The sequence below is a fragment of the Hemicordylus capensis genome, chromosome 13 (genome assembly GCF_027244095.1).
Source record: "Hemicordylus capensis ecotype Gifberg chromosome 13, rHemCap1.1.pri, whole genome shotgun sequence".
NCBI lineage: Eukaryota > Metazoa > Chordata > Lepidosauria > Squamata > Cordylidae > Hemicordylus > Hemicordylus capensis.
The window spans coordinates 10,417,664-10,425,840 of record NC_069669.1 but is presented as its reverse complement, the minus strand read 5'-3'; the positions used below and the strand labels follow the sequence as shown (position 1 = coordinate 10,425,840).

The 8,177-nt window shown below is 50.0% G+C and overlaps 1 long non-coding RNA gene across 1 annotated transcript; it reads right to left on the bottom strand.

The window, feature by feature from the left end:
- Positions 1 to 1,376: 1,376 nt before the first annotated feature.
- Positions 1,377 to 5,347, bottom strand: LOC128336292 (uncharacterized). The gene is made up of 3 exons (XR_008311888.1): positions 4,007 to 5,347; positions 2,294 to 3,835; positions 1,377 to 2,120 (listed from the first exon to the last, which is right to left on the bottom strand). It is a non-coding gene; the product is annotated as an uncharacterized LOC128336292 (long non-coding RNA).
- Positions 5,348 to 8,177: the final 2,830 nt, after the last annotated feature.

Sequence of the window (8,177 nt, the reverse complement as noted above, 5' to 3'; positions counted from 1 at the left end):
CAGAGACATGAAGTCCAGCATGAGAAAGCCGCTCCCCAGCTAAATCAGGGCTTCTTCAGTATACAGACACTTGCCACAATTGCAGGGCTCCCCAGTGCAAAGACATAAAGTCCAGCACGAGAAAGCCACTCCCCAGCTAAATCAGGGCTTCTCCAGTATACAGACACTTGCCACAGTTGCAGGGCTCTCGAGTGCAAAGACATAAAGTCCAGCACGAGAAAGCCACTCCCCAGCTAAATCAGGGCTTCTTCAGTATACAGACACTTGCCACAGTTGCAGGGCTCCCCAGTGCAAAGACATAAAGTCCAGCACCAGAAAGCCACTCCCCAGCTAAATCAGGGCTTCTCCAGTATACAGACACTTGCCACAGTTGCAGGGCTCCCCAGTGCAAAGACATAAAGTCCAGCACCAGAAAACCACTCCCCAGCTAAATCAGGGCTTCTCCAGTATACAGACACTTACCACAGTTGCAGGGCTCCCGAGTGCAAAGACATAAAGTCCAGCACCAGAAAGCCACTCCCCAGCTAAATCAGGGCTTCTCCAGTATACAGACACTTACCACAGTTGCAGGGCTCCCGAGTGCAAAGACATAAAGTCCAGCACCAGAAAGCCACTCCCCAGCTAAATCAGGGCTTCTTCAGTATACAGACACTTGCCACAGTTGCAGGGCTCCCCAGTGCAAAGACATAAAGTCCCGCATGAGAAAGCCACACCTCAGCTGAAATAGGGGCTGCCCCTTGGACGGCCTCTATGAGGGCCACCCTCTCACTATTTGTATGGCTCCCCAGTGCAAAGACATGAAGTCCAGCACGAGAATGCCGCAGCCCAGTTCAGGAAAGGGCCACTGAGCATATGGACACCGAGTCCATCCTGTTATGTCCACGCCCCTCCCAAACCAGAGGCTACTCAGGGCAGGGACATCCCAAGCCTTCTGAAGCAGCCAGGCTCCAGGTAAATCAGCCTCTACTCAGGGAGAAAGAGCAGAGAGCAAGCCAGCAAACAGGCCCTCCAGCTGGTCGAAGGGGAATCTCCCCCTTCTTTCTTCTGTGAAGCTGCTTGAGAGCCAGTCTCCTCCGCCTCCTTCTTCCATCTTCAGGTCTCCTCCTGGTGCTCCTTTTTCGCCAGCCCGCGGCACTTCTTTCTTCTGCCCTTTCTCTCCCTTGCCTCCTAAGGCAAGAGATCAGCTTCTCACAGCTCTTGACTCTTTTCCCTCTTTAGAAGGCCTTCTTGAGGAGCAGCACAGCTCATGCAAGAGCCCAAGCCAAGGAGTGTGAGCACACCAAGCGTCAGGCGTGTGCCTTCAGCCAGCAGAGGCTGCTGCTGCTGCTGCTTGAAGAGGTCAGGGAGGCCACACTTCTACCGTCCCGAGCTTCCTCCGTGGGCAGGGCGGAGTGGCCAGCTCAACACCACTCAGAGCATGAAGGACAAAGTCATGTAGCAAGGATTGGAGAGAGCCACCCCCGGCCAAATGAGGAGCTTCTCAGAGCAAAGACGTGAAGCACAGCGCGAGGAAGCAACGCCCCCAGCCCTCACTGGGGCGGCTCAGTGCACAGACATAAGGCCTGGCAGCAAAAAGCAACACCCCCAGCCCCGACCAGGGGTGGCTCAGCGCACATACCTATAAGGCTCGGCGCGAGGAAGCAACACCCCCAGGCCAGCCCAGCCAGGGGCAGCTCAGCGCACATGCATCAAGCTCAGCATGAGAAAGCAACGCCCCCGGCCCCGACCAGGGGCGGCTCAGCGCACATACTTCAGGTCCAGCATGAGCAAGCCACCTCCCACCCAATTGCAAGAGACTCAGTGCAGAGAGATTCGGGGCAGCCTGAGAAGGCCGCACTCCCACCCCTGTCAGGGCTCCTTAGTGCAAAGACATGAAGTCCAGCACGAGGAATGCCACGCTACAGGGCCATCTGCAGCCCCACGCAGAGTGATCAGTGGCCGAGAGAGAGAGAGAAATGATGCCGTCCGCCTGGTGGAAGCACAGCCTGCCCGTTTCTTCTGCTAAGCTCCTGGAGAGCCGGTCTCCTCCTGCTTCTTTTCACGTCTCCGCTGGCGTCTTCCTGCTTGTTTCTCTTCCTCCTTCTGCACCTCTTTTTTCTGTCCTTGCTCCCCACTGCCTTCTAAAGAAAGAAAAAGAGCTTTGTCAGTTTCCAGATCTTGACACTTTCCCCTCTTTAGAAGGGCTTCTTGAGGACCCTGAAGCCCTGTCCATCCAAGAGCCCAAGCCAAGGAGAAGGAGACCTCAGCGCAAGGCTTCGGGCCGCATCTCCCGGCCTAACCGGAGTCCACTCACCGTGTGCCTTCAGCCAGCCAGCAGGGCCCGCTCGGCACACCACGCTGCTTGAAGAGGTCATGGATGCCGCACTTCCACCGTCCCTGGCTTTCTCGTGGGCAGGGCGCACCAAGCTGAAGACTAGGGACAGGGCAGTTGGGAGATGCCAACTCATCACCACTCGCAAGATGAAGGGTGAAGTCACACAGCGAGGAACGGCACCCTGCAGATAAATGAGCAGCCACGCAGCATACAGACACTCAGGCTCGGCTGAGGAGGCCATGCTCCCACCATTTTCGGGGCTCCCCAGTGCCAGGACATGAAGTCCAGCATGATAAAGCCGCTCCTCAGCCAAATCGGGGTTCCCCAGTATACAGCCACTATGATGGCCATACTTACAATTGTGGGGCTCCCCAGTGCAAAGACGTGAAGTCCAGCACATGAAACCGCCGCCACAGCCAAATCAGGGGTTCCCAAGTTTACTAGGACCGGGGAGACTTGGGTCCAAATCCCCATTCAGACACGATACTAGCTGGGTGACTGTGGGCCAGTCGCTTCTCTCTCAGCCTAACCTACTTCACAGGGTTGTTGTGAGGAAAAAATCAAGTATGTGGTACACCGCTTTGGGCTCCTCGATAGAAGAGCGGGCTAGAGATGTAAAAATAATAAAAATTAAAAAAAGAGGCCACGCTCCCACAATTGTAGGGCTCCCCAGGGCCAAGACGTGAAGTCCAGCACGAGAAAGCCACACCTCAGCCGAAATGGGGGCTCTGCTCCTTGTACGGCCCCCTATGAGGGCCACGCTCTCACTATTTGTATGGCTCCCCAGTGCAGAGACACGAAGTCCAGCACGAGAAAGCCGATCCCCAGCTAAATCAGGGCTTCACCAGTATACAGACACTTGCCACAGTTGCAGGGCTCCCCAGTGCAAAGAGTTGAAGTCCAGCACCACAGCCAAATCAGGGGTTCCCTAGTTAATAGGACCGGGGAGACTTGGGTCCAAATCCCCATTCAGACATGATACTAGCTGGATGACTCTGGGCCAGTCGCTTCTCTCTCAGCGTAACCTACTTCACAGGGTTGTTGTGAGGAAAAAATCAAGTATGTGGTACACCGCTTTGGGCTCCTTGGAAGAAGAGCGGGCTAGAAATGTAAAAATAATAAGAATAAAAAAAGAGGCCGCGTTCCCACAATTGTAGGGCTCCCCAGGGCCAAGACGTGAAGTCCTGCAGTAGATAGCCACACTCCAGCCCTGTTAGGGGCTTCCCCATGCATGGCCACTAAGGACATGTTCCCACATTTTCAGAGGTTCTGAAGTGCATGTACTTTGAGTCCAGCACAAGCAAGCCAGGCTCCAGGAACTCAAGAGTGATACATGGCAGAGAGGAAGTCAGTAATTAAGCCTTCCAGTTTGTAGAAGCAGAACCTGCCTGATTTTTCTGTCAAGCATTTTTTAAAACAATCCCTCTTCCTACTTCTTCCCTTTTGTTTCCTCTTGTTTCTCCTTTCTATTTGTTTTTCTTCCTCCTTCTGTACTGCTTTGTTTTTTCTTCCCTTTTCCTCCTAAACAAAAGAAAAATCTTCATAAGTTTTCAGACCTTTACTCTTTACTTTCTTTTGAATGGTTTATTGAAGACCATCTCTGTTCATCAAGGAGCCCAAGCCACAAATGAGACACTGAGACCCTTTTGAACAGAGCAGTATATAACTGTCATAAATAAAGGAGAACCAAACCTCAAATCTTAAGCCTTCAGGACTTGTTCCCTTGCCTCATCACCATGTCCCTTCAGCCAGCCAAGCCTGGTCAGCACACCACACTGCTTGAAGAGGTCAAGGATGCTGCATTTCCACTATCCTTGCTTCCTCCACAGGCAGGGCAGACCAAGCTGATCATCTGTGCAAGTCAGATATGCCATCTCACCACTATTCAGAGGATGAAAAGTAAGGTTACACAGAAAGGATTGGACATCAACACCCACCAGCTAAATGAGGGGATTCTTAGAGCAAAAGTGCAAAATCTAGGAGAAAGGCACATTACAACTTAATGAGGCCATGTAGAACAATGAGATACAGTCTAGAATGAGAAAGCTATTCTCTAGCTAAATTAAGGGTTCTTCAAAGCAAAAACATGGAGTCCATATAAGAAAGTCATGCTCTAGCTCCTTTGTGGGCTGCTCTGAGCAATACGCGTCAGGGCATCCAATCTAGCTGTGAGGGGCTACAGCCAAGCCATCTTAGGGACTGCTTTGAGGAATAAATCTTATGCTTTTTGGGGTTTCAGGCTTTTATTATGGATACGCTTTTTCATTATTTCCATATGCTATTTTGAATATTATTTTAATACACTAGTTGTTCTAAAATACCTAACCTGCTTTTAGAATGCTTCACACTTTTCTGTTAACTTTCCCTGTTATATTAATGACCTATATTTCCTTTATTATACTGCACTAGCTCACTGTTTTTTAGATTTTATCCTATTCAAGATTTTATTCTCTGCTTATTTGATTTTATCCTATTTAAAGCCTATTTTAGTTTTACTTTTCACAAATATTATAAGTTTGTATTTAAACAATATTCCAAGCAGCATATAGAGATAATGGGAGTGGAAAGCCATCCATAATAAAACCCTGGAAACACCCAAGGCCAGCCACAGAATTGCTATTAAAGACTTAAAGGCTCTTTTAGGGAGCCACCACCGGCCAGACAAAGGAGCCTCCTCACAGGGTTGGGGGTACATTTACAGGCTACCACGTTGCCACTGAAGCACCAAGGTGCTCTTTCGAGGCAGCCCCTATTTCCCAGGGGAGGTTGCCTCTCAGAGCTGTGTGGGGAGCTCTAGAAATCCTCACAACAATCCCCCGTCCAGCATGCGCGACTCTCGTGGGGCTCCTTGCTCGTTCTCTCAGGGCTGCTTCGCGAGGCTGAAACGAGAGTGAGAAAAAGAAAACAAGCCACTGAGTGTGGTGAGGCACAGTACATTGCAACGGGGGAACCTTGGGATGGCGGCCCGCCTTGGCTTTCCACCCCTGGCGGCGTCCCTGCTCGCGCCACGAGGCGACGCTGAGGCCCCATCCTCCCTCCCCTTCAGGCGCCTAAATGCGAGGACAAGCAAAAAATTGCCCAGTGGCCTGGGCGGAGTCAGCAGCCGGCCAATCAACGGCGAGCAAGCAGGCTCGTGCTGTCTAGTCCTGGAGTGGCGCGACCAGCAGCCAGCCAATCAACGGCCGCGACCAAAGTTTGCGCGCGGAGACTAGACAGAGCCGTTAAAGAAAAAAGAGGGCTGCTGAGGGAAAATGGCGGGGAGGGGAATGCCCAGCGTTAATGGCCCTTCCCGCCCTCACCGCCCCCCCCCCCCGACGACACAAACTGAACCAAGTTTCCCCTCTTTCAAACTGCAATTCTCAGGCCATGACTGGCCCGCCTGAGACAAAAAGCGACTCCAGGACTTGATGCCCCATCAAAAGGAAACTATGGTGTCTGGTTCCCTAGCTAGGAGGAGCACCAGGCTTGCCCATCCTGACAGAAACTGATCCTGGGGATTATGCTCCACAATATTTCTCCACAATGTCCATTCAGATCTCCAAGCTCCCTAGTTAGGAAACACACACCAGAGTTGCCAATTCTTTATGACAAGAATTGATCCTGGAGATGTCATTTCCTCCAATATTTCTCCACAGTATCCATTCAGTTCTCTCCAAGCCCCCTACCTACAAGGCACACACCAGAGTTAGCAACTCTTTCTGACTAGGAATCATTTCTGGAGATATTATTTTCTCCAATATTTCTCCACAGTACCAATTCCTAGAGACCCCAGTTTGGAGTGGGCAACCCTACAGCATCCTGACTGGAAGGATTTGGGGGCAGCTGAGGAGAAAAAGAGCTCCCACAAATACTGGCAGGCTCTTTTGCCCAATCTACCCACTCCACAAGGGAACAGGGGGACCCCTGCATCTGAAGACATTTATTTTGATGTGTTTCGATAGTATATATTTTCCAAGGGTTGTTTTCACTCGACTGCCTGAGAGAGATGTGTTCTTGACACATTTCTCTCAGGCAGTCAAGTGAAGAGATTCCTTGAAAAAGATGTGTCCTCAAAATTGGAATAAATATTGCTTCAGCAACAGCTCTTGTACTGTTTTTGAGGCCATCTCAGCTGATATTGATCCTCCATTTTAACCCCCCGCATATCTGTCATGAAGAGATGCTTGAGCTGCCGTTTCCACTGCTAAGAACTTCTGGAAGTTATTGGTTTATAATAAAAATGTGTTTATATCCTGGTCTTCTACACACAAGAATGCTCTGAAAGCAATGTACACAAAGTATGAGAAAATTGTTCCTTGCCCCAAAGAGCTTACAGTGGGGCTTGGGGTGGCAGGGGGGAAGATGGAGACAGCAGCAATAGCCACTGAAGACATGCTATACTGGGCTGAAAAGGGACAAATACTTCCCCCTGCTTAATATCAGACTAGAGCACCACAACTTTAAAAACATGCCCCTTTGCCTGGTTTGTAGGCAGAACAGTTCCCCTTTTGCTCTCTGGGCTTTTCAAAAGATCTAACCAGACACAAAATGTGCAGTTTAAAACAAGCAAATGGAGTAGTTCTAAAAGAACATTTATATTATGTTAGATGGCGTAAAGAAGTGGCTGGCAAGAACGAGAAAAGTCAGGTTTTTGCCAGGCACCTCTCAAGCCCAGAACGAAATACAAGCTATATTTTATGTTGAAGGAAGGAAGAATGCTCAGAAGAATAATGCCAAAGAAATCCAAAACTGGAAATCAAGGAAGAAGACCACCTTCTGACTGCAAAAATGCCTTTGGCTGCCCCAGGATATGTTGCTCTATATTTCACAAAATTGCAGGGATGTGCCCTGTGCATCCCTCAGGACCATCACTGGCACTCAGCGAGGCCTGTGTTTATGAACTTTGCTCTGCAGTGAAAAGAGGGAAAGAAGCGGGGAAAGTGTGTGTGCATTTTGCAGCCACTGTTCAGGTGGATTGTGGCTGCATTTGGGGAGTGGGGGAGAGAAAGCCAGAAGAAGGATACCTTTGGGTTCAGGAATGCCCATCTTTGTTTTTCTTCTTCATCGTGGAGCTGGCCTGAGGCATCAGATGACCATGGCGATTTACTGCGTTTACCTGAATAGAAGGAGACTCTGATTGCAAGATGATGCCTTAAAAGATAGAGGCTAAATACAAATAGAGGCTAAATACAACTGTAATAAATATACAGGATTATGGATATTATATCTGTATTTACCCAAAAGGAGGAGAAATCTGAATCTAAGATATCTTTCCCCCCCTCCCCCCCCCCACACACACAACAGGAAAAAACTGGGGAAAGCACCTCATCTTAGATTTGGGTAAATACAATATGAGGCAGCTAATATTGTGTTCTGTGCTGTACAAGTTAAAAGGCAAAAGAATGCAATGGGACTCCTACAGCCAGGGCAGTTCTTAGGGCAGGGCAAGCTGGGTGACCTCCCCGCCCTTTGAACCCCCATCAAAATTAACTTGAAGGGGCTTCTGCACTGGCTGATTTACCCCAGCCCCTGCACTCTGCCAGGGCTCTCTGCAGCCCACCATTCTGTCCCTAGTGTGGTCTGGTCCCCACAGGTGGGAGAATAAAGGAATTAGAATCCTGCAGTGCTCAAGTGGAATGTACCACTTCAGGCTGCAGGTGGAAGGCCTTTTCTTGCAACATTGAAACAGTAGAAAGGAGGACCCTTCCTGCTCCTGAGGAGCACATAACTAATAAGCTCACACTGGCTGATTTACCCCAGCCCCTGCACTCTGCCAGGGCTCTCTACAGCCCACCATTCTGTCCCTAGTGTGGTCTGGTCCCCACAGGTGGGAGAATAAAGGAATTAGAATCCTGCAGTGCTCAAGTGGAATGTACCACTTCAG